Raw genomic sequence first — 27,596 nt, 5'->3', positions numbered from 1 at the left:
TTCATAAAGTGTACAATGGGTGACTCAGGAAATGTTCCACTGATAAGCAAGGAAATGCACAGAACGGGCAGGGAAAAAGAAGAATTATAAACCTAACAGAACCCTTTTACAAGGAACTCCGATTAAAAAAGCAACTCTAAGTGATGTGGAAGGAATACCCAGATTGTTTCAATGTACACAATGCAAATCTGGATCTGATTAATCTTGATTTATTGGGAAGCTGTTTGTGTGTGTGTGTGTGTGTGTGGGGGGGGGGGGGGGTCAAGTTTGTGACTGATGAAATTCTGTGGCTGGGGGATCGAGCCTATTAGTTTGGGAAGGAAACATGATGACACTCCTTTTAAAGATAGGGAAACCAAGGTGCACAGAAGTCATTGGATCTGATTTTCAGAAGTGCTGAACATCCAGCTGCTCAGTAAAGTCAATGGGATACACAGGTGCAACAGCATGTCTAAAAGTGCGGTCCTCAGTGACTTGTCCATGGTCACAGCGAGACAGTGACAAAGTCAGGAACGGAACTCAGAAGTGCCTGGCTGTGCAGACCAGCAGGCAGGACCTTTTGCTCAGCGATGAAAGAGTCAGAGCAATGGAGACAATGCTGGAGTGACTTGGGCGCCTCTTAGGCTCTCCTCATCACCAAGGATAACAACTGGTAGGTTGAAAGGGATCTAGAAACTCTGTCCTCTCATTATGAATAATAATGCCCAGAGGCAGCAAATCGCAGCCTCATAGTTGCAGAAAACAGAGGGGTCATTGCACTAAAATGCACTAAAAGGAAGTAAGCATTAGTGTGCTAAGCCACTCTAAGCAGGCAACTTACAGCTCTTTAATGAGGATTATGCTTTTAAAGTCTTGGTTTGAGGAGAAAACATGGTCATTAACTGCAGTACCATCTTTCCTAAATTATTCCATTCCTTCCTGATTAAGAAGCATCTATATTCTGCAGCATGCCTATCTCTGCCTATTCTATCCATCTACAGAGAACAGAAGAGATAAGCTTAGAGCCATGCCAAAATTAGGGAAGTTAAATAAGCTTTTATGAAGCCAGTATACTTTCCTTTGGAGGTTTATTGTCATTTATCAGGCAATCGTAATGACTGTCTGTTACTCCGCAAAGTGAATTCAGAAGAAAGGTGTCGTTTTGACGGCTCTGGAGAACGGAGTTTCTTTATTGCCACAAAAAAGTACAGTATGTATCAGAGACGTGAGCCTCGCCAGTGCGAATATGCCTCCGTCTTGACCCAGAGCGACTTCATCCAAGGGGTAAAGGGTAGTTCAGTGCGCATTGCAAATTAAGTTCTTGGTGTCTGCTGCTAAAGGGATCACAACTAGTGTCAAGAATAGGGGTGATTTTTCTGTGACGTGGACAACTGACCACAAGGAACCAGACTGGAGATCACCAACTAATTTTGCAAAGGATGTGGGAAGTGACAAATTTCAGTCACTACCAACCTGGGTTTTAATGGGCAATTTGACCAGATAAAATCTTGCCCAAGTGAGTAGTGGCCAAAATTCTTTACTGCCTGAAGTCACTTTTCTTTTCCTATGAGAAGCACAGGGCACATGAAGAGGAGAGGGGTGTAAACCCCCCCCCCCAAAACCATTCATCAAAACAAATGATCATTATTAATAAAATACCACCACCACCACCTAAGATATCATGGCAACAGAAGAGCAGGAAGCACAAATGGAAAGAACTGGGCTCCTCTTACACTTTCCTCATCCTGCCAGTGGCTGAGCACCTGCAACTCCCACTCACACTGAGTTCAGGTACCCAACACTGCACAGGAGGTGCTCAGCACCTCACAGGATCTGGCTGTAAATGTAGCCATGTGTGCTCTCTTGCTGGGCACTACTGAGTCACGGCTGTTTTGTGTGGTTAGGAACACAATGAAGGGGTCCTAGAGACAAATGCCAGGCAAGGTAAACACAACGTATGTGTGTGAACCATAGTACAAACCAAGCCAGCCTATGTTCAGCCATGTACCATTTCAGCCTAATCAGATTCATTATTAGGCTAGCAGAGAAACTCAGCTCAATGGGGCCAAGCGATATTGCTCTTTAAGGTGAAAACAAAAGTGATTGAAGGCAATCAGCTGTGCTCCAGACTGCAGCTATTCACAAGCATGTGCCTCATCTAAGGAACCGAACACAACAGAAAAATGGTGTAAAGTTTACCATATGCCCTAGGAGGTATGTGCAAAACCAGTAGGTTTTAGAATTATTTCTATAGTCACTCCTTTAAGTGTTGAGACAAGGTCCAGTGAGCTCATTTTATTATAAGAAGGAAGATTAATCAAGGTAATTTTCTTTTAACAGATTCTGAAAAACACAGGCAGAAAAACAGATCCTTTACAGTATCAGAGCTGCCCCAGATCAAAACATTGTTCATCACGTTCAGCCTCCAGCAGAAGATAATACTGTAACTGATGCTTGAGAGGAAAGAGGATTCCCATGATAATGACCCATGAACCAATCATGCAGTGCTCCAGGAGGCATGGAGTTTCAGATGAGTTAATATAACTGAGGGTTAGGTCATTAAGAAAGTCTCTTCTCACAAGGATGTTTGCCCTCATGTCTTAGCCAGTTCCAAACTTCAAGAACTACAATCTGCCTACTTCAATTCCCCCTTGCAGTTTCAATCACATTCACTATCTTTCTCTACCTCCTGCTCTCAAACTATTGCGTGGGCGTGTTGCTAAACAAGTGCTGAGTTCCACCCCAGAGGCAGCTGCTTTCCAGCTGTGGGTAGATTCATCCATACAGGGTCTATAATTTCTTAGACTGGGAAAGCTCATGAGGAGGCCTCAGGATGCAAGGCACAGTATAAACGTAAGATGATTTTATCGCCTTGGGGAAAATTCTTTCTTATCCCTGGCACACGTTCAGCTCATGTTCTGAAGTATGAGGTTTCATTACCCATATAATTACCTTAGTTTGCACAGATACACCCAATGCACTCAGGTATCACTTGGCTTTATAAACATCACATCTCATAAGATGCCACTGCCAGCGCAGTCTCAGAGGCTGATATCTGAACATTGCTGAATAGTCTACGTCATTCACCAAGATTTTAGGGACCCAGAGAATTGCCTCCATGCACACCTGCAATGCAGGAGAATGTAATGCAACCAAATCTATCGGGGATGCTTTATTCTGAACTCATTAGTTCATGGGATTAATTCATTCCTGACAGTGCAGGGAAGTATGCTCTGCCCCTCTCTTTGCCAGTGAGGCCCCTTGTGACACAGTGACTTGAGGGGGATTCTCCTCCAGGGGTTGGCAGGCACAGTCTCCATCATTATTCACCTTTTGGGGTTTCCCTAGGGAGGGGCACCTTTTGTGGATACTTGTGGTTCTACAGGAACCACACTAGCTGAGGATACACAGGGGATGTGCTGAAGCAATGCATTCCCAGCTACTCCCCTCCTGCAGCCAGCGCCACCCTCTTTTTGGGGTATACTGGCAGCTGTAAGATTGTCGCAGCTTTCTGAAAACCCATCCTCCCCAGTTAGGCTGTCCACTGCCAAGGGCCATGTGCTGTGGCTTACAGCTGTAAAGGCTGGAGCACACCAGGGGTGAATTCAGCTTACTGCCAGACTGTGCTTTGGAAATGTAAATCACTCCCGAAGTGCTATGCATATTATTGTGGTCTTTAAAGTACCATGTACATATTTTGCATTTCTATATGGCACAATACATCTCAGCCCAAATTCAAACTGTGCTTGGTGAAGCAGAGTTTGAAGAAGGGAATGAGTGGAAGTGGAGTCACAGTGACTAGTAGAGCTGTCAGTCTTTATTAGGGATATATTGATGCATTTTCATGGTATAAAATACTGTCATCGTAACCACCTGTATTTTAAATTTGTGCTCAGCTTGTTCACATTCTGTTTCAAAAATTCCCTACATTTTTTCCCCAATTACTTTGGGTAGGTTTCTCTCCGCTCTACTCCCATTTCTATCTAAGAACGTATATTCTAAAAGAGGCTCATTCACGGGATTACAGCAGTTTCAGTACATCAATTCTCTCTCCCTGTAAACGAGTTTTTGGTTTTAAGGTTTTTTTAACGCTGCTGCAAGAACCCAGCTATTCGGTCAAAGGAAGCAACTTGCCTAATGCCTACAGCACAAGAGTTGGAGTTACACAATGTGGGGTCTAATGCCAGCTCCGGCAGGGCCTTCCTTTGTTTCCTTGAGCAAAATCATTTCACCTCTCTGTATTTCAGTTTCCTCATCTATAAAATGGGGATACTATTGCTTATCAACCTCATAGGGGAGCTGATAAGCTCCATTCATATACGTTTACAAAGGCCCAGATTTTCAAAAGTGCACGCTGATTTCGAGTGCTTCACTTTTCGGGGTGCCCAGCTTGACACCCCTTAGAGCAGCCCTATCTTCAGAAAGTGCTGAGCACCTGCCCTCTATAATCAGACCCCTTCGTAGGATACCCATCACGAGAAACCATAAATTGAGGAATCCCAAATTATTAGTCACTTTTGAAATTCTAGCCCAAGGCGTCCTGAGAGCCTTCGATAAAAGGACAGTTTGATTGTTATTCTCTTGGCAGTTAAAAGTCTCATCTCTGTATAAAGATGTCAAGGTATTTGCCCATTATGGCTTTGTCTACACTACCAAAGGGGTATGTGAAAAAACAGCCCCCAACCGACATAAGTGCTGGTGTGGACAGCGCTATGTCAGCAGGAGACGCTCTCCTGCCGACATAGCTAATGCCGCTCATTGGGGGTGGTTTAATTATGCTGGCAGGAGAGCTCTCTTCTGCCGGCAAAGAGCGGCTACACGGGAGACCTTAGCTGTGCCTCTATAAGGTCCATAGAGCAGATGTAGCCTGGGGAAAACTGCCAGATTAACAGCACTGATAACTGAAGTCTCCTATTATTCCAGTACAGCCAGAAGCAGTGCAAGTTCCTCTACACTGTTGTGCCAATGCGCCTCAATTGTGAGCTGATAAACTGACGAGAACACTTCTAGTGCTCAGTGGGCAATTCAGTCTCCAGACCTATACAGCTCTTGGCCTCGCTCCTAACTCGTGATGTTGGGGGCATTTCCAATCTCAGGGATGCCTTATCTGAGACTTTCCTTTGTGCCTCTCAAACACTGTGTTGATTGGATTCCTCTCCATTTATACAACTGATGAATATCTTATTCCTAGAAGTCTTCATTTCCGCTCCAGTGGTGATAAGTCAGCACAAGCAGCTGCCACGGCTTGACTTAGCACAAGAGCGAGCCTGAGGTGGGACTGCGCTTATTGCAGCAGAGCAATATCAGATTTCAGTGCTGTGTTAGCAAAATGCTTGTAATTTACCCATGCAGCAGACAGCCTCTGAACCAGTGTCTTCCAGGATGTACACCACCAGCTCTGATACATGACAGCCCTGCAGACAGCAGGTGCTGCTGCTGGCTCTGTGGTTCAACCGTGAGCAGTGGGCTCTCCTGTAAGAGGCAGCCCTTTGGGCATGTTCTGACATGGTGCTCGCGGGAGACACGTTTTGGAAGAACCGGGGGATGGGGGTGACAAGAGTAGTGGAACCTGCGTTAATAGCTGTATGCTACACTATGGAAAGCTTGAACATTTTTTACAGTGTGCACTAGGCACAAGATTCATGTAAACATTTGAAAACAAATGCCTTTGAGTGCTGCCCCTGCAAGGCTGCTGAGTGACTGGTTGCCTCACAGCGAGGTCCTGTTATATAGGAAAGCCTTCTAAGCTAATTCAATTCTGGAGCGGCATTGCCATGAAATATTGATTGCATGGAGCTTTGAGTTTCACAGTATTATGTTTCCTTATGAATACAGACTACTTCATCTGAAGAAAAACCTCAACATGCCCTTTTGCTCCCACATGAGTTAATCAGACCAGCGAATGATCGACAGAGAAGGTGAAAGAATCATGGCGTGTGGCTTCACACAGTTATGTTTTAGCCTATTGCATTCCCTGAGAAGCTGCCGGAGGTGAATTCAGCTGTGGTGAGAGGACTTGATGATGAGGTCCTCTAGCTCTTCATTTCTGGAGACCTGGATGATGGTCTTGAGTGAAAAAGCTGGATGATCTTATCTTGAAGTCCTTGTGGGTCACTCTGACCAGATCATAACCACCACTCGACAGTTGAGCTGCCTCTGCTCAGAAGATATACAGAATCAGAACAGTGAGGGGATGTTGGAAGTCAGGAATGAAGCCCACTAACAGGGAAGAACTGTGATGCCCATAATATTCATAACGTGACTTAGTGTTACCAGACACCTTATTTTCATAGGGAAAGAATGTGGGGAATACACTTATCCAAGCGTCCACATCTTCCATGGTCTCTTGGATTTTATACTTCTAAAGATCGTGTCCCTCTGACAATTTAAAAACAACAACAACAGATACACAGTATTGCCAACCACAAATGTTCAAGAATTATAAGCCGGGTCTCAAAAACTCATGAGACTGGCTTAAAAAATAGGTGTTTGTTAAAAAAACAAAATCAAAAACATTTGGATTATTTTTATTTGCCTTCTGGTGTCTTAACCTTTAGGGTTCATTTGGGACACATATTCAAGCTTTTCCCCATAACCACAAGGAAGAAAAACTTACTTTTTATTCTTTTAAATGAAAGATGAGGTTCTCACAATCACTTTTCTCCAGGAACTGGCACTTTAAGTTCCACATCAAGTACTGTAAGACTCTCAGTTCAGAGAGATGTACTGGCTGGTACCCTCATACCCAGTCTGATCCTTCAGCACTGAGAGAACGGAGTTCCAGCCCACACTATTCAGAAACAGGCCCTAAACTAAAGCCAATAGTTTGGAATTTCCCCAAAGTTCCTGAGACCATTTCTTCTTCCTCAACGGCCATGCCCCCGTCCCAGAGTTTTATTTTAGAAAGAAAACTGGAATGGGGGGCGGGGGTAGTGATGGAGGATTCCCTCAACAGCCTTAAAAAGCTGGTATGCCCAATTACAGTGACAATATAAGATCAACTGATTTGTTTTCCTACTATCTTGTTAGATACTAATTTTTCATTTGTAAGGGACCATAATTTCACCAACACATCTGCACAGAACATACTGTTCTATTTCTGGGGATAAAGCAAATGCAGCACCTGGTAAATCTTTACTAAGCACAATTTAACAAGACATAAAGTCCAATAAAATATCCTTTGATTTTGCAGCCTCTCTTTCTCATCATTGTTGATTACAGCTACAGTATTTGTGTATAAACAGAAGAAGTCTCCATTAGATTTACTCTGCCTTCAGCCCACTTCCTACAGTGATCAATTTAATGTCTGCAACATCACAAAAATTGGATCATGGCTTCATTTAATAAATCAGGCAGGAGGAGGAAGGCTGGTTATAGAAGAGAAAACAAATTGGGAATTGGCAATGATGAGGAAGGAAAAGTATATGATTAAGTGTTGTGGAATACACTAGCTATATGTTGGCAGAATGTGTATCCTGTACTGCTGAACCTGTAGGTGTTGTCCTGATGCTCCATTGACTTCAATGGCATGTCTTAAGGGCCTTTGATATAAGAGACATTAGAGCAGAGGATAGGCAGTAAAGAGCTGAACTGGGGATGAGATAAAATATTGAATGTTTCAGGGTTTGCAATTTTGTTTTAATGAAGTTATGGCAAGAAAACTGCCTGCATATAAAAAATGGCACCTTCTTGCTCCATAGATCTGTTCCCTATTTGTTTTACAATTACATATACTTTCTTCACTTATGAAAACAAGCTTTTATCCCATTAGTCCAGCAGATCAGATCCAACATAGTTATGGGAGAATGAGTTGGATTCTATTCTGTCTCATGCCTGCTCAACCAACTTACTAAGTAAGGTCCCACTATAGAATCTTTTACTGGTGATAACAGAAGAGGCAGAAAGAACCAAACTTGATTTTCAGATCTCAGGGGGAGTCTGAGGCATGGGGAGTTAGAAAATTCATCTTCTGACATGTAAATTGAGTTGATTTGACTGGGAAGCCATGGAGAGGGCTAATTTAATCTGGCACTCCATGATTTCATTTTTAACGAATATATGTTTCATGTATTTCTCCACTTTAAGGAGACACTGTCAGGTTTAAAACACTACACACTTTGAAAACACAAGTTTCTTTAGTTACATTTCTGACACCAATATAGATGATTAAGGATGAAAGAGCTATACAAATCTAGTTTTCTTATCAGTACTTATGCTGTTTACTTTTTACAAATCTCTCAGCCTATGTAAGGAAAACAGACTAGCCAGTTTCAACTTTATTTATGTGCAGTTTCACCACTTGCCTCTCAAACACTTGTAATGATTTGTTTGGGGCCACTTCAGGGTAATAGATAATGCTCAAAAATTAACAAGCACATTGCTTAAAATGAACACATAGAGGGGTGTGTGTGTGTGTGATCTTATGGAAACATTCCTATTAAGGTTTATAAAAGGCTTTTTAAAAACTAAATACTGGGGCAAATTTGACCTGACAGCTTCACCTTAAGAGCTTATTTTGAACCATAACATGTTTACCAGCCTACTAATCTTCCTACAATGTAACATGCTCAGGTGGGTTTAAAACAGCTTTCCTGGAGGACTAGCTCCTTTACTACTGAGTAACACTTTCCTCCCTTTAATGGGATGTTTTAGCCTTCTGACTTTTACACCAGATGCATTTAAGACTCAGTGATGTCATTTAATTACAGACTTGGAAGAAATCTGAAAGCATTATTATAGCCAGCCTGTGCTGTCAGCTCTCCAGATGGAGTGCACAAACTATGCCACATTGCTCTGGCATAAACCCTACCAAGGGAAGGGGGTAAATGGAAAGAGGAACCAAACAGCTCGTTTTCCCCAAACATTTACATTCAGTACTAAAACCTTCTGATGAAAGGATGGCTAAGGCCTTCCCCTTCTCAATCCTTCGACTATCTTTACATAGGTAATCATAAATATAGATATACAGAGAGAGAGCTAACTACACACAGACACTGTATGTTTCAGTTAAAATAAATAGAAGATTCTGCTAATTCTCTATACACTCACTGAACTTTTGTCTATATAAAAACCCACACACTGATTAAGATACATAAACTGTAATTAAATAGCTACTGACTGGCCTGTGTTAAGAGCAAAGTGCACAATCCCAGACACTTGTAACTGTCACCAAGGGTAGTAAGAAAAGGCAAATGTGGAAGAGGGACATGTGAGAAAGGAAGAGAACAGGAAGCAATTAGAAAGGAGGAGCAATGGAATGGTACTCTTAGCCCTGGTCTACACTAGGACTTTAGGTCGAATTTAGCGGCGTTAAATCGATGTAAACCTGCACCCGTCCACACGATGAAGCCCTTTATTTCGACTTAAAGGGCTCTTAAAATCGATTTCCTTACTCCACCCCTGACAAGTGGATTAGCGCTTAAATCGGCCTTGCCGGGTCGAATTTGGGGTACTGTGGACACAATTCAACGGTATTGGCCTCCGGGAGCTATCCCAGAGTGCTCCATTGTGACCACTCTGGACAGCACTCTCAACTCAGATGCACTGGCCAGGTAGGCAGGAAAAGAAACGCGAACTTTTGAATCTCATTTCCTGTTTGGCCAGCGTGGAAAGCTACAGGTTACCATGCAGAGCTCATCAGCAGAGGTGACCATGATGGAGTCCCAGAATCGCAAAAGAGCTCCAGCATGGACTGAATGGGAGGTACGGGATCTGATCGCTGTATGGGGAGAGGAATCCGTGCTATCAGAACTCCGTTCCAGTTTTCGAAATGCCAAAACCTTTGTCAAAATCTTCCAGGGCATGAAGGACAGAGGCCATAACAGGGACCCGAAGCAGTGCCGCGTGAAACTTAAGGAGCTGAGGCAAGCCTACCAGAAAACCAGAGAGGCGAACGGCCACTCCGGGTCAGAGCCCCAAACATGCTGCTTCTATGATGAACTGCATGCCATTTTAGGGGGTTCAGCCACCACTACCCCAGCCGTGTTGTTTGACTCCTTCAATGGAGATGGAGGCAACACGGAAGCAGGTTTTGGGGATGAAGAAGATGATGATGATGATGAGGTTGTAGATAGCTCACAGCAAGCAAGCGGAGAAACCGGTTTTCCCGACAGCCAGGAACTGTTTCTCACCCTGGACCTGGAGCCAGTACCCCCGAACCCACCCAAGGCTGCCTCCTGGACCCAGCAGGCGGAGAAGGGACCTCCGGTGAGTGTACCTTTTAAAATACTATACATGGTTTAAAAGCAAGCATGTGAAAGGATTAATTTGCCCTGGCATTCGCGGTTCTCCTGGATGTACTCCCAAAGCCTTTGCAAAAGGTTTCTGGGGAGGGCAGTCTTATTGCGTCCTCCACGGTAGGACACTTTACCACTCCAGGCCAGTAACACGTACTCAGGAATCATTGTACAACAAAGCATTGCAGTGTATGTTTGCTGGCGTTCAAACAACATCCGTTCTTTATCTCTCTGTGTTATCCTCAGGAGAGTGAGATATCATTCATGGTCACCTGGTTGAAATAGGGTGCTTTTCTTCAGGGGACACTCAGAGGAGCCCGTTCCTGCTGGGCTGTTTGCCTGTGGCTGAACAGAAATGTTCCCCGCTGTTAGCCATGGGGAGGGGGGAGGTTTGAGGGGGTAGCCACGCGGTGGGGGGAGGCAAAATGCGACCTTGCAACGAAAGCACATGTGCTATGTATGTAATGTTAACAGCAAGGTTTACCCTGAAAGAGTGCAGCCACTGTTTTATAAAATGTGTCTTTTTAAATACCGCTGTCCCTTTTTTTTTCTCCACCAGCTGCATGTGTTTCAATGATCACAGGATCTTCTCCTTCCCAGAGGCTAGTGAAGATTAGAAAGAAAAAAAAACGCACTCGTGATGAAATGTTCTCTGAGCTCATGCTGTCCTCCCACACTGACAGAGCACAGACGAATGCGTGGAGGCAAATAATGCCAGAGTGCAGGAAAGCACAAAATGACCGGGAGGAGAGGTGGCGGGCTGAAGAGAGTAAGTGGCGGGCTGAAGACAGGGCTGAAGCTCAAATGTGGCGGCAGCGTGATAAGAGGAGGCCGGATTCAATGCTGAGGCTGCTGGAGGATCAAACCAGTATGCTCCAGTGTATGGTTGAGCTGCAGCAAAGGCAGCTGGAGCACAGACTGCCACTGCAGCCCCTGTGTAACCAACCACCCTCCTCCCCAAGTTCCATAGTCTCCACACCCAGACGCCCAAGAACGCGGTGCGGGGGCTACCGGCCAACCAGCCACTCCACCACAGAGGATTGCCCAAAAAAAAGAAGGCTGGCAGTCAATAAATTTTAAAGTTGTAAACTTTTAAAGTGCTGTGCTTAAAGTGCTGTGTGGCATTTTCCTTCCCTCCTCCACGACCCCTCCTGGGCTACCTTGGTAGTCATCCCCCTATTTGTGTGATGAATGAATAAAGAATGCATGAATGTGAAGCAACAATGACTTTATTGCCTCTGCAAGCGGTGATCGAAGGGAGGAGGGGACGGCGGTTAGCTTACAGGGAAGTAGAGTGAACCAAGGGGCGGGGGGTTTCATCAAGGAGAAACAAAGAGAACTTTCACACCGTAGCCTGGTCAGTCATGAAACTGGTTTTCAGAGCTTCTCTGATGCATACTGCGCCCTCCTGTGCTCTTCTAACCACCCTGGTGTCTGGCTGCGTGTAACCAGCAGCCAGGCGATTTGCCTCAACCTCCCACCCCACCATAAACGTCTCCCCCTTACTCTCACAGATATTGTGGAGTGCACAGCAAGCAGTAATAACAGTGGGAATATTGGTTTCGCTGAGGTCTAAGTGAGTCAGTAAACTGCGCCAGCGCGCCTTTAAACATCCAAATGCACATTCTACCACCATTCTGCACTTGCTCAGCCTGTAGTTGAACAGCTCCTGACTACTGTCCAGGCTGCCTGTGTACGGCTTCATGAGCCATGGCATTAAGGGGTAGGCTGGGTCCCCAAGGATACATATAGGCATTTCAACATCCCCAACAGTTATTTTCTGGTCTGGGAAGAAAGTTCCTTCCTGCAGCTTTTGAAACAGACCAGAGTTCCTGAAGATGCGAGCTTCATGTACCTTTCCAGGCCATCCCACGCTGATGTTGGTGAAACGTCCCTTGTGATCCACCAGAGCTTGCAGCACTATTGAAAAGTACCCCTTGCGGTTTATGTACTCGCTGGCTTGGTGCTCCGGTGCCAAGATAGGGATATGGGTTCCATCTATGGCCCCACCACAGTTAGGGAATCCCATTGCAGCAAAGCCATCCACTATGACCTGCACATTTCCCAGGGTCACTACCCTTGATATCAGCAGATCTTTGATTGCGTGGGCTACTTGCATCACAGCAGCCCCCACAGTAGATTTGCCCACTCCAAATTGATTCCCAACTGACCGGTAGCTGTCTGGCGTTGCAAGCTTCCACAGGGCTATCGCCACTCGCTTCTCAACTGTGAGGGCTGCTCTCATCTTGGTATTCATGCGCTACAGGGCAGGGGAAAGCAAGTCACAAAGTTCCATAAAAGTGCACTTATGCATGCGAAAGTTTCGCAGCCACTGGGAATCGTCTCAGACCTGCAACACTATGCGGTCCCACCAGTCTGTGCTTGTTTCCCGAGCCCAGAATCGCATTCCACAGCATGAACCTGCCCCATTAGCACCATGATGTATGCATTGGCAGGGCCCATGCTTTCAGAGAAATCTGTGTCCATGTCCTGATCACTCATGGGACCACGCTGACGTCGCCTCCTCGCCTGGTATCGCTCTGCCAGGTTCTGGTGCTGCATATACTGCTGGATAATGCGTGTGGTGTTTAATGTGCTTCTAATTGCCAAAGTGGCCTCCATCCTTGCCTTGGTATGGCGTCCGCACAGAAAAAAGGCGCGGAACGATTGTCTGCCGTTGCTCTGATGCAGGGAGGGGCAACTGACGACACGGCTTACAGGGTTGGCTTTAGGGAGCTAAAATCAACAAAGGGGGTGGCTTTAAATCAAGGAGTATTTCAGGCAGGACTTCACGGAGGGTTCCAATAAGAAATGGTGCACCTAAGTTATTGTTCTTATTGGAACAAGGAGGTTAGTCTGGCCTCTGATTGATACATGGCTAGATTTACCTCGCTACACCTTCTCTGTGAGTGACTGCAGTGTGACCTAGAGGAATGAGTCCCCTAGACAGGGGAGGGGAGGAAGAAAATGAGTACAAAACAAATCTGGATCTATTTATTGTTTTGATCCACTCCATCTATCTTTTACATCTTTGGCTGGCAGCAGATGGTGCAGAAGGACTGGAAGCCATCCTCATCTCTTGCCTGCCCGGCAGAAGATGGTACAGTACGACTGCTAGCAATCCGTATCGCCTGCCTGCTCACCATAAGATGGTTCAACAGGACTGACTGCAGGACTAAAGAGAATGACCTGGTCAAGTCACTCCAAATTTAGTCCCTGCGCTCCTGGCCGATGTGGCCAGGAGCACCTCGGACATGACGATGACAGCTACCAGTTGTATTGTACCGTCTGCTGCCACAAGGCAATGGGTTGCTGCTACTGTGTAGCAATGCAGTACCATGTCTGCCAGCACCCAGGAGACATACGGTGACAGTGAGCTGAGCGGGCTCCATGCTTGCCGTGGTATGGCGTCTGCACAGGTAACTCAGGAAAAAAGGCGCGAAACGATTGTCTTCCCTTGCTTTCACGGAGGGAGGGAGGGAACGGGAGCCTGACAATATGTACCCAGAACCACCCTCGACAATGTTTTAGCCCCATCAGAGTGCTCCATTGTGACTGCTCTGGACAGCACTCTCAACTCAGATGCACGATTGTTTGCCGTTGCTCTGACGCAGGGAGGAGCGACTGACAACACGGCTTACAGGGTTGGCTTCAGGGAGCTAAAATCAACAAAGGCGGTGGCTTTACATCATGCAGTATTTCAGGCAGAACTTCACGGAGGGTTCCAATAAGAAATGGTGCACCTAAGTTATTGTTCTTATTGGAACAAGGAGGTTAGTCTGGCCTCTGATTGATACATGGCTAGATTTTCCTCGCTACACCTTCTCTGTGAGTGACTGCAGTGTGACCTAGAGGAATGAGTCCCCTAGATGGGGGAGGGGGGGAAGCAAATGAGTACAAAACAAATCTGGTCTATTTCTTGTTTTGATCCACTCCATCTATCTTTTACATCTTTGGCTGGCAGCAGACGGTGCAGAAGGACTGCATGCCATTCACATCTCAGGGCTGCTCGGCAGAAGATGGTACAATATGACTGCTAGCCATCCTCATCTCTTGCCTGTCCGGCAGAAGATGATGCAATAGGACTGCTAGCAATCCATATCGCCTGCCTGCTCACCATAAGATGGTTCAATAGGACTGACTGCAGGACTAAAGAGAATGACTTGATCAAGTCACTCCAAATTTAGTCCCTGCGCCCATGTCTGCCCAGGCACTCCTGATCGACCTCACACAGGTGACCAGGAGCACCTCGGACATGACGATGACGGCTACCAGTCCTATTGCACCGTCTGCTGCCACAAGGCAGTGGGTTGCTGCTACTGTGTAGCAATGCAGTACCGTGTTTGCCAGCACCCAGGAGACATACGGTGACAGTGAGCTGAGCGGACTCCATGCTTGCCGTGGTATGGCGTCTGCACAGGTAACTCAGGAAAAAAGGCGCGAAACGATTGTTTGCCCTTGCTTTCATGGAGGGAGGGAGGGAACGGGGGCCTGACGATATGTACCCAGAACCACCCGCGACAATGTTTTAGTCCCATCAGGCATTGGGATCTCAACCCAGAATTCCAATGGGCAGCGGAGACTGCGGGAACTGTGGGATAGCAAGCCACAGTGTAACGCTCCGGAAGTCAACTCTAGCCTCGGTACTGTGGAAGCACTCCGCCGAGTTAATGCACGTAATGCACTTAGAGCATTTTCTGTGGGGACACACACACTCGAATATATAAAGCTGATTTCTAAAAATCCAACTTCAATAAATTCGACCTAATTTCGTAGTGTAGACATACCCTTCGATTCAATGTGCCAGTCACTTTTCAGCAGAGGAGGAACTTGGGGAAGGGGAATTAGAACCTTGCGAATTATCCATCGAAAACAAACAGAACACTTCAAACTTCCTCCAAACACCCACAGACTTTCCTGATAGATGCTGCTTAGACAACTTCTCCCATGTGTTCCCTCTATTCATCAGTGAGAGAAGGAAAAGACCTATCAGATCATCAAGCACATCCACCCTACAACAAGAACAGGTTATAGTCTCCCATGACAGCAGATGTCAATATATTAGTGGCGTTATTAAACTGGTATGACACTAGACCTTATGGAAACAGGTCAAGGAGATGGAATGTGGTACACATGCCATCACCTTAAAGCAACAGAGAACAATACTGTGTGAAGCTGATTCTTTCCTCAACCTCCTTCTGGAAAATACATAACATTAATATTATATTTACAAAATTAACTAAAAGATTGTAAATTGGAGTCACTTGTATTCATGGATGGTTTGGGAATTGGTCCCAAGTGCAAATGTTTGAGAACCACTACATGGAGGCTGGTCTGTAATCATGAACCCTGGACCTGCTCAGGCATCGTTAGATTCGGCCTTCTTACCAGGTCTACAATGAGTTTCTGGAAAGGAACAGAGGATGAATTTGAGCCCTTCTACCTACAGTGTTTATATGACTCCATTACCACAGAATCTGGGTGCTGGAGGGCAGAATCCGGGTGCTGGAGGGCAGAATCCACAAGGGTTGGCATATTATTATATCCAAAGTTTAAGAGAGAGCAGCATGTAACATATGTTTAACACTCTCTGTAAGGATAGCTAGGCTTTCTTGTATCATTTGTAGAGCTTCCTGTTTTACGGTCATAAGAATTTAAAAATGGCCATACTGTGTCAGATCTTTGGTCATCTAGCCCAGTATCCTTTCTCTGTCAGTAGCCAATGCAGATGCTTCAAAGGGAATGAACAGAATAGGGCAATTATTGAGTGATCCATCCCCTGCCGTCCACATCATCTGGCAGTCAGAGGCTTAGGGACACCCAAAGCATAGGGTTGTACCCTAACCATCATGGCTAATAGCCATGGATGGACCTATCCTCCATGAACTTACCTAATTCTTTTTTGAACCCTGTTATAGCTTTTGCCTTCACACCACGCCCCAACAACAATTTCCACAGATTGTGTGTGTATTGTGTGAAGAAGTACTTCCTTTTGTTTGCTTGTTCTAAACCTGCTGCCTATACATTTAATTGGGTGACCCCTGGTTCGTGTGTTATATTGGGCCACTGTAAAACATGTGCATTTTGGTATTTTCACAGCATCTTGGCACCTCCAATTCTTTGCTGAAAGCAGAGAAACAAGTGCAGATGCAGGCACAAAATTATATATAAACAAAAAAATTTCCCAGTGTTTTTAAACACTTGCTCCTAAAAAAAAAATAAAAAAAAATCAGATTTGGTGTGATTTGAGTTTGGAGTATAGATGAGCAGCAGGGGAAAATTTTGCTGTATTTTATCCAGTTGGCTCACCCTTAATCTCAGGATTGTAGTACAGTGGGTAGATATGTAGAAGACCAAACAGATGATACGTCACACATTAAATAGACACTGACGCTTGACCTTAGCCAAAAAGTCTTCTTCATCTCTTATTCTATTAAACTCCATGTTAAAAGGTAGAGAGGTGTCTGGACGAAGCCTAAAAAAGTTAATTTAAATTGTAACAACCCCCACTTCCTACGTTAGCTCCTGAGCTGCTCTATTCTTTCATCTTATTCTCCTTCTGTGACCTTAATGATTTGATTGTAGGAGAAATTAAGTTAATGAGAAAAAGGTGATTAAAGACATACAAGAAAAGCGCTCTCACAAAATGCTCTTCACTCCATTATTCTACCCCTTCGAGAACAAAAATAATTATGTGCTTTATTCTCCCCAGCTAACGAGTGCTGTGGCATTAGAACCACCACCATTTTCTTCTCATCACTTGGCCAAACTTTAAATAATGTTTCTGAGTCTCTTTCAAATGATGGAAACAAAATCTTTGCAGCACACACCTGCTCATAGAGTATTCTGCCTGGCTGTGCTGGAGACCTGAGTTCCATTCCTAATTCCTAACTCTCATTCCCAGGCTAGTGATGGCACAGACATGGCAGGTTCCACCCCCTGGCTTGCAAAGCATGCAGTTGCGTGGTTACAGCTGCCATCCAGGGAGCAGAGACTTTCAAAGGTCAAACTCCTGGGTAAGTGACCACACTCTTAACCTTTCCTCAACAGCAGGAACCAAAGAGGAGCAGCCCCCTGCCACCACTGGAGCGGTCATTCATGAAGTAGGAGCCTGTGTGGCCTCATTGCAAGACATGCAGTCTACCACCACAGCATGACAGCACTCTTCATTTAAAGACACAGGACCAATAAAAGAATAAATAAATAATGCTACCAGCTTGCCGTACTTCCTTCTAGTATTGTAGAACTCTTCTTCACCAGCTCTGACCTTTCCCACAACACAAGCCAAACACAACATCCAAGACGGCTGCCAGATCTTCTAACATCTGGTACATCCTGCTAACCTTTACCCCCATTGCTGGATAATCAACATAACCCCAGTTCTGACAGGAAGAAACAGACACCAGAAACATCCACCAACAAGGGGAAACAACAATGAGGTACCTACTAACTACCCTCCATACACTTCCACCTTCATGGCCTGTCACAGTAAGCTCATGGATCCAACTAAATTTGAGAACATCCTCAAAAACATCATAACTACACTCTGAGCATAAGCAGAGATGTCCTGGCATCTAAACACCACCTTCTCCTTTACCATCTCACATATCACCATAGCTCTCTGATGACTTGCAATGAATGAACCTAAAAAGGAAGCAAACTCAAATGCTGATGGAAAAGATCCAAGGCAAAGGCAAACTCCAACACAAGAGTTTCCTAGATTCTTGCTCCATGATCATGATAAAAGTGAAGAGATGATTCTTCCCTTTGGTTATTGCAGCTGCTAAATCATGAACTTTCCAGGATGGTTAATCACATGTCATCTAAAACTCAGCATTGTGAAGAACTGCCAATCGTGTTTACAGAGATGACCTGAATCTGGGATGAAGTTATGCCACAGGAACCACATACCAACCCCACAACTTCCACCTTTCTTAACCTTGGTCCCAGGCACACGAGAGAACCTCAGACAAGAAATCTGAGCCATCATGTGCAATTCACAACCCTGCCCCTCATGCTTAGTAAAAGACCCAGACTCACCTGAGGCTAGTTCAGTCTCCGTGGTTCATTAGATACTCAGTGTTTTCTACTGGAGCTGTCCCAAAAAGGGCCAAACAGCATCAAGTGCCATGTCCGATGAAGTGAGCTGTAGCTCACGAAAGTTTATGCTCAAATAAATTTGTTAGTCTCTAAGGTGCCACAAGTACTCCTTTTCTTTTTGCGAATACAGAGTAACATGGCTGCTACTCTGAAACATGTCAGGGATAGCGGTTTTTGTGATGTGAAACATTATTCACTGGGAGGAAGACTGAGAAATACAAGAACCATTTCAAATAGTTCTCTAAACCACTACGCCGCCATGAAATGTGAATGGTTTTTGGTTAAGCACATAAGAACGGCCATACTGGGTCAGACCAAAGATCCATCTAGCCCAAAATCCTGTCTTCCGACAGTGGCCAGTGCCAGGTACCCCAGATGGAATGAACACAACAGGAAATCACCAAGTGATCCATCCCAGGTCGCCCATCACCCAAGGCTAGATCTGAGCAAGCTAAGTCCCTCAGCCATCCAAGTTCCTTAATCTTGCCACTCTTGACCGTGTGTGGGATTTTCAACAGCACTTAGCATTGGTCTAACTCTGCTCTCCCTGAAGTCAATGGGAACACTCCAATGGCAAGCCAAACACTGAATGGTTTTGAAGATTGCCCTCTTGAGTTTAAAGAATTTATGCATTTATAATTTGCCCCATTATATATCATCTAGACTAAATTTCCCATGCACTCTTGTAAAAAGAGAACTTTTCCTTCTAAGGAGCTGATACCCCACCTCCCACTAAAAAAAATCAAATACAAAAGGGTACATGTAGCATCAGAAAATGGCACGAATAATCTATAAAGAAGCAATTTAAAAATAGAGAAGACATCCTGAGAATGTTTCCTTCTCATTACAGCCCAGTGATAAGAGACCCAGCTACATGTGATGTGCTACTTTGGCACAGTTCAAAGAGTGTCAGATCCACTTGTTCGAGATAAGTGGAGCTTCAGTCAAATTAAGTCTATACCTGTTCAAAGGCAGCTGCAGCGTTCATGCTGGGGTGATGCTGCCTTCCCTCAAAAGTTACATGAAAGTCACTGTGCTGGTCACAGCAACCCTCCCAAAACCGAAGGGGGGAAAAAAAAACTACCATTGTTTCCTGCTTAAACAGTTAACAGTTCTATGATTCTGCTCCAGGACTTCCAGGAGTTGTAGTGTTCCAAAGGAGGACCATTTCGGGTATTGTAACGCTACCCAATCCCAGCAACCAGATCTCCAGTGCTTCTCCTAACTAAGGCACAGAAAAAATTATTTCATGCATATCGTGATCAGGTTTAAGCCATTTAATTATGACTGAAGAAACTGAGATCCTATGTGCTTTGTTTTTTTAAAAAGATGTGTAAGATGCCCAGATACTACGTAGATTCTTTCGACAGGTTTGACAGGAATCTCAGATACCTAGATTAAACATAAATCCTTATTGGCTTTTGTCTGATCCAGTATGCAATGTAGTTGTAGCCATGCCAGTCCCAGGATATTGGGGAAACAAGGTGGATGAGGTAATATCTTCCATTGGACCAACTTATTTTGGTGAGGACTGATAGGTCAGAGTCAGACACCCTCAAATGAGACATCCTATGACCTGTGCGTGAATGCTTTTCACAAAACCATCACTCTATGTCTGACCTATCAGTCTTCAAACTCAAAGAAAACCTGCACAACACTTTCAAAAGATGAGCCTGGGAGCTTAAATTCATAATTCTGCTAGACACTAAAAATCATGGACGGAAAAGACACAGTGGATTTATGGCTTATTACAACAGGCTGTAACACACTAATGCCCTCTCTTTGTCCTATAACTGCAGAGGTGTTAATTGGCCACTCTGAATGGTCCCTTACAATATGTGCTAACAACTTACGCTAAACAATCTGCTCCACCTTGCATTTAGCTGTGACACTCAGGCTATGTCTACACCAGGCACCTTTTAGCGACAGAGCTATGGCGCTATGGCCATGCTGCTAAGAGGTGCACAGTGTAGCCGCTCTTTGTCAGCGGGAGAGAACTCTCCCACCAACAAAATAAATCCACCCCCAACGAGAGGCGGTAGAGCGGTCCACACTGGCGCTTTTCGTCAGTAAAACTTCTGTCATTTGGGGTGCAGGGGGTTTCACATCCCTGAACGACAAAAGTTTCACCGATGAAAGTGCCGTGTAGACAAAGCCTCAGACAAAACCTTTTCAACAGGTTTCAACCTTTTCAAGACCTGAAGAAGAGCTCTGTGTGGCTCAAAAGCTTGTCTCTTCCACTAGCAGAAGTTGGTCTAATAAAAGATATTAGCTCACCCACCTTGCCTGATCCAGTCTGAATTCCAACCAAAATCCCCCACGTCTACATGGAGCAGCATTTGCATGGACAGAGAGGGATACAGTTCCCCTAACTGACATTCCTTTGGAAGATTGGGTTCATTCTCCATAGATGAAGCACTGCATAGAACATGTTTTAAGTGACAGAGGAACAGACTGTCAGCTAGTGGGTTAGAGCAATGGGAACCAGGATCCAAGATTCCTGTGTTTTACTCCTGGCTCTGACACTGACCCATAGTGTAACCCTGAGCAAATCATTTACCCACTCTGTGCCTCAGTTTCCCTATTTGTAAAATAGCCAACATTTACCTACTGAAGCGTATTGAGTGGATTAATATTTGTGAGATTACTGTATGAAACTCAAAGGGCCTGATCCTGCACAATCCAGGCACTGAGTGTTGTGTAAATTGAGAATTGAGTAGCAGAGATGGTGCAGGGGAACCAGATCCTGCATTCATGAAACATGGCTGTGTGTTTGCCAAGTAACTCCTGCCTACCAGCAGGAGAGAGACCTAAGAGGGAAGCAGACATCTGAGTGCCTCACTAACATGAGGAGGATTACACTCGTGGCCATGTCTCTTCAGACACATACATTCTCCACCCATGCCCCACTCCTTCATCACCTGTATTGCATGTAGTCTGCCCTGGTGATGGAAATACCACAAGTGACTTGCAAAGCACACTGCAAGAACTTTCAGAATCAAGATCTATACAAGTACAGTACTATGTTTCTAAGAAAACAATACTGACATGATATGTAGTGGACTCACCACCGGTTCCTATTCCCATCAGTGAGAACTGTGACTAGTAACAGTGGATGGACATCACTGATATCTTAATTCTATTTATAAAATGTTGAATCACAAACTTCCCCCTTTTATTTTTAAAATGAAATCCAGGCACAGCTGCATCCCAGAGAGTATGAAAAACTATTCCTTGTGTACAGTATACAGCACTGATTTCTGCAGCAATTATGTGCTGTAAATTGTGCTGATGAGATTTCTCACATAAATCTTACCATTTGCTAAAATAAAACGGGTGGTAAGAAGACACACAGAGTTTGCTGATCGGTCTCTAAAATCAAATCTCTTTTGGGCTGCTTTTTCAGTTATGTATTTAGTTGGTTTCTTTTTTCTTAAAGAAGTCTGTACATCTGAGCCACTGGGAAACTAAAGAAAAAAGGTGAAAGTCAGTGCTAATGAGTAAGCCACTAAAAATCTAGTTTTTATAGACAGGGACATTAAAAACTTTGTATTTAAGCTTTTCGCTTGTACAATGAAAATAGCAACTAGACATAAATTTCATGGTCTCTAAAAAGCAAAACCCTGTAGCCTATGAAAACAAAATTATCTTTGTAATGCAACTTTGGAATGGAAATTTAAACTCCAAAGGTAATTTTCCATTGAGAGTGCTCACTGATGCATGAATTATACTCGCAGGGAAGTGTAAATAGGATTTGTTTGATGGCTTCATCATCCCTCCATTATATCAAATCTTCTAAAGCGGTAGGAGACATCATAGGGATGTTTGTAGATTCCTTGTCTGAAGATGCAGTGGGGGCAAAATCATATCATCCCTATTGAGGAACAGGGCCTGACCATGAAATCGAAATTAATGCCGTAACAATCTACTTATAAGTCCCTGAAGCTGCCTGGATGAGGATGAATGAGAAGCAAAATATTGTTAGCATTTTATTGAAATTAAATAAAAAAGTCTGACATGACAGAAACTACATTACAGGCTAATACGGGATTAGATGAAGCAATTATAGCACCATTGTTTTGGGGCCACATGATGCAATAAGAGACGCAAGCTTTTGTCAGGATTGCTTGCCTTGAGACAGCGACTCCCAAACTCTTCAAGTAACTGCCTACCTACTTGGTTTGGCTGAGATAGTCTTAGGTTTTGAAAGTCAACCTACTGATCCATCCTGGCCCAATGTCCCGCTGCTGGCAGACTCCCCTCCCAGCTGCTCAGTGGTCTCACCTCTCAAAGGTACTGATCTCAGGCAGCTCCTGAACAGGTCGACAGGCAGCAGCAGATGTGTGGAGCCAGAGGATGGTTGCCTGCAGGTGAGACAAATAACCAGGGGAGGAAGCCACTGAGCAGCTGCCTGTATGCTACTGTAGGAAGAGAGATTCAGTGTTCATGGTAATAAGGATGAATCACAGAGAGTGAGGGGCCAGGGAAGCCCTGGAAGAGAACAACTGAAGGCAGAAAAGGGGTAACATTCTCCGACTTTTCAAACAAGCCAAGGATCTGGCAGGCCCTAGAGGATTTTATGTGCCTATTAGTAAATTTTAGATTATTCTTCTAAATAGAACATAATCTGAAAGTCACCAGAATGAGCACAGAATCGTCTGACAGCCACCAGACTCCCAGACTATTTGGTGAAATGTCCTGCAGGTTGGTTCACTAGACTAAGTTCCTAGCTGTATGTGCTTCCTGCACTGCTGGTGTCTGAGCTCCTGTTCTCCATAGGGTTTCTGCTATTTATCAGTCAGGAATCAAAAGGCTGATGCTTCATATGGAGGTGCAATTAGTTGTCTCACCGTCCAGTCCACCCACAGGGCCACTGTGCTGAGCTGCATTTATATAAATGGATGCTCAGGGATTCCACCTGTTACACCCATCAGCACAGAAGGTGTGTCGTGCTACGATCGCCTCGTACAGTAGGCAGCAGTCAACAGGCTCTAAGTTTCTTGAGTCTGATTTTGACTTGGATTGTGAGTGCTAAAGACACACTTGCCACACCGGGCAATACTCCCAGACATGGCTGGACGGGAAGATTTTGAAGCTGATTACTCAACGGTAAGAAAAATCAATGAGACAAAGTTACAATCACAATATTCGCAAAAAGAAAAGGAGGACTTGTGGCACCGTAGAGACTAAAAAATTTATTTGAGCATAAGCTATCGGATGCATTTAGCTGTAGCTCATGAAAGCTTATGCTCAAATAAATTTGTTCGTCTCTAAGGTGCCACAAGTACTCCTTGTCTTTTTGCGAATACAGACTAACACGGCTGCTACTCTGAAACCAATCACAATATTAATAGCCTGCACTGTATATACTGATTTAAACAACATACGTGGAGGATAGGTTTGAAACTCCTATTTTCATGTACTTAACAACCAGGCAAGATGAACTGAGACATAAAGCAGTAGTGCTATGCAGTATTTCCCAGTCTACTAACGGGTTATTGTAAGGCATTACATGCCACATTATCTCACAGTAAAAGACGAAGAGTTTATTAATGCTGTCAAAGGCACCAGACCCAGATCAAAACCTTGAACTAATTTTGTAAAATGTAATATATATATAGGTTATGCTATTATAAACGAAGAGCAAAGCTATATGATAGGGAGTGTGTGGTCTAGTGGTGAAAGCAAGGAACTAGGAGTTGGGACTCCTGGGTTCTATTCCCACTATCTATGCCCTATAAGAAACAAGGCAAGTAACTTCATATCTCTGTGCCTTATTTTCCCCAAGCTGTCAAATGGGAATAATAGAACTTGCTTCACAGTATGAAGCTTAATTTGTTAATGGCTGCAAAATGCTTTGAGATTCCTTTGATGAAAAGTGCAATAGAGATGCAAAGCATTATAGCCTGGCTTAAAACTGAAACCAATGAATGAGTGACAAGAATGAATCAGAGTTATTCTACTGATACACAAGAAGAAACCACCTCCAGCTCACTCTCTCTTAGCTCTGCAAACCTAATGAGGACAATGAAACATCCAAACTGCCACTGAAGGTATCATTTGAAGTTAATGGGATCTCACAGATGTAACGGAATGAGAACATAATTTGGTCTGAAAATCCTTCATTTCTGGTGATGATGTGTAAGGAGGAAAGAACCCAGTTTGACTCTTAGTCCTTAGCTGGAATGGGAGATAATCCAACATTGTTATTGATACCCAAACACAGAAACCCACAATGATACTTTAATAATCGCTTTTCAGAGCAGAACTGCCTTTTAAGGTCAGCATTTCTAAAGGAAATGGGTAGCTAAGCAAAAGCTTGGTTGGCAAATATAACAATAATTAGTTGAACTATATGATAAACAATGAAGAGGAAGATCTTGAGGGTCTAGCATAAGTCTTCCTGGCAGAAGGTCTCTCTGTGACTGAGCCAATCTGGTAGGACATTGGTCTTGTTTGTAGAAACAGCTGAGAGGAAGAATGAGGTGCCCAGCAACTTGGCTTCCAGAATCATGTGGCTGCAAATAGTTCCTCCTGTTCTACTGGCATAAGCCACTGAATCACGATGGTCACAGAGACCTGGCATATGCTGTTTTATTAAGACGCCATATGGATGGCTCATAATTCAAGTGTGTTGATGCCTATTGTCCTTGTGCTTCAGCCAGAACAGAAGAACTTTGGCTGAAGTTATGCTAAATGAGCACTCCAGCCCTTAAGAATGACATCAGCAGCAACAAATCTCCGGCATGAGGTACAGTCTAAGCATAGGGCCAGCACCCACGAAAACAGAGTTCTAATCCAGACCTTGACCAGGTCTTGCTTTGTGGTCGTGGCAAGTCACAACTTCTCTGTGTCAACTTCCCCATCAGTAAAATGTGAGCAATACATCTAACAACCACACACAAGGGCTGTGAGGATTGATTAACACATATAAAGAGCTATCTGTTCTAAATCTATTTTAGGTATGTGTGTAGGCCCCATTACCTTAGTATTTGAGCACCTCATAATCTTTAATGTATTTATCCTCACAACACCCTGTGGGCTAGGGAAGTGCTATTATTTTACAGACAGGGAATGGAGGGACACAGAGACTACGTGATTTGCCCAAGGTCATACAGGAAGCCTGAGGCACAGAAAGGAATTGAACCTGGGGTCCGTAATCTCAACCTGCCCTAACCTACCCTTTATTTATAAATATCATTACTAAACCTGGGGCAGTGAAGAGCACCCAGTTCTTAGGTCCCAAAGGTCAAATATCCAATGAAGGCAAATCAGACATGTTCTTGGTTATGGTGATCATAGCAGTTGCCCTTATTCTTCATGCCATACAGGAACCGTTACTGCAGTCATGATCCACAATGCGTAAAAGAGAATCCAGAAGCTGCTGGAAGATCCTAGCACTTACAGATCTTAATGGGTTGCTTTCTTGATTGCCTCAGAGTTGGGTTTTAAGTTACCAAGGGTCGAGACTCAGGCTGGATTTATTCTGAAGAGAGAGAATTTAATGCTGTGGTGGAGGGTGGTAACAGGGCAATAAGTGTAGCAGGGTAAAATGTAAAGTATTGTTATAAATTTAATATAGACCTATGACTTGCACATGCAACAACACTCTGAGGACCTGCACTTGGGATATCATTGGTTGTGACATCCTAACATGGTGTCTCAATGGAAACTGTTTAAATCCCAACTTATGGGGCTCTGGAAAGCCTTGTCCATAGCTCTTGAATTGATACTCCAGGCCTGTTCATGTGATGGAGATACTTCTTGACCTGCCCCTAAAAGCTGAGGGTTCAGCCCTCTCAGGATCAGGCCCTTTATTTCTAGTAGGAAGAAGGTGGTCTACTTTCATTGGGCAGTCTTTTGAGGGGGGAAAGGTGAAAAGAGAGATGGGATCAGGCAAGAACCTCAGGGCGTTTGGCTCTACTAAGCAAATAACAGAAGAATTACAGCCATTCTTCTTGAAGTATGGTAGGAAGTACAAGAAATTGTTGGGACTTAGGAACTTCTGAGGTATATTTATATATACACATGCACACCTGCATGAATGACAACCAAATTGCCTTCCCATTCTAATGTCTTGAGACAAATCCCCTAAGGCAATAACGTCCTTGTCCTGCATTGGTGGAGCAGTGGAATGTGACTGGAAGTGATTTGTGGAACTAGACAGTTCTTAATGTTATAATACGTAAGACTCCATGACAGGTAACACATACCCTGAGAAAGAATGAGGTTGGGAGGAGCTGTGTGATGTTCCTAAATACTACGAGGAAATAATATCCCTCTCTGCTTGCCATGGAGTATACACAAAACAGCCTGAAATGTCAAGCACATAGAGAAAAAGGAGTTAAAAGGGGCCCACTTGCTGGCATGCAGGGAAAGGCTATATTAATTGCCAAATTAACACTTCATATATTCATAGTTAATTTTGGCAACTGATTTCAGTTGGGGGAGGAGGGAAATTCTCCTGTCCTTCAAGTTACTAGACATGTATTAGGAATGACAGCCTATGATTGCTGCAGACAGCATCTAATTAACTGTCATTATAAAACACATGTCAAAGCCTGGGGCCTATGCTGGATCTGCTGCCTAATTTAGCTCCAGAATATTAAAGGCCCCTTTCAAACAAGCTGGTGAATGAATTTTGTTGTCTTATTAAACAACCTGGTTTCCTCACAAGCCCCCTCTCCCTTTTGGTGTTCACTTTTCAAACAAGTGATGGATTTAAAACCACTTCCTTGCTGGCTTCTTACTACTCAGCCTTAGAGAAGGACTGGAACACAAGTATGACATGAAAGTGGAAGCTGTCTGCAAAACTATTAGCCATCTAATGAAACAATTATATCTAAATAACAATGACACTTACAGGGCTTATTTTCTTAGTACTACATCACACAGTTAGATCTTAGCTCTCTTTTTTATTAATTAGAGCGAGGGATAAATTAATCTCTCTGTGTCTCGGTTAGATTTGTTAGGAGGAAGCAGTGCAATACATGGGATAGGAATTGATTAGCATTCAATGATAGAGGTACCTTGTACCTCTTCAAGCTGTGAAGTCTCCAAACGTGACTGCTAGGGTCAGAATATTAGTAAAAGGACTAGAAAAGAATCTTCTCTCAAGAGGAGGGTTGAGGATGTCCACATTTGGGATGGGAAACTGGGACTCTTTCAATATGAATAATCTGACTATGGATTTCTCTCAATCGCTCCCTCTTCTCAGATGAAAAATCTACCAGAAGAATAGTATAATTCCAGTATGTTGTGGTAATGTGACAAAAGCTGCAC

At 44.0% G+C, this 27,596-nt stretch overlaps 1 protein-coding gene across 3 annotated transcripts in view; it reads right to left on the bottom strand.

Moving 5' to 3' along the window:
* Window positions 1–27,596, bottom strand: part of EXOC4 (exocyst complex component 4) — a 606,961-nt gene that overhangs the window by 185,973 nt on the left and 393,392 nt on the right. Inside the window, exon 11 of one of the 3 annotated variants that reach the window (XR_012156857.2) lies at window positions 21,631–21,781. The exons of the other annotated variants lie outside the window; for them this stretch is intronic. The gene's annotated coding sequence lies outside the window, so the exon portion shown is untranslated. The remainder of the gene's footprint in view (window positions 1–21,630; window positions 21,782–27,596) is intronic. 3 annotated transcript variants of the gene reach the window in all.

Source organism: Lepidochelys kempii, chromosome 1 (genome assembly GCF_965140285.1).
Source record: "Lepidochelys kempii isolate rLepKem1 chromosome 1, rLepKem1.hap1, whole genome shotgun sequence".
Lineage (NCBI taxonomy): Eukaryota > Metazoa > Chordata > Testudines > Cheloniidae > Lepidochelys > Lepidochelys kempii.
This window is presented reverse-complemented; position numbering and strand designations above follow the sequence as displayed.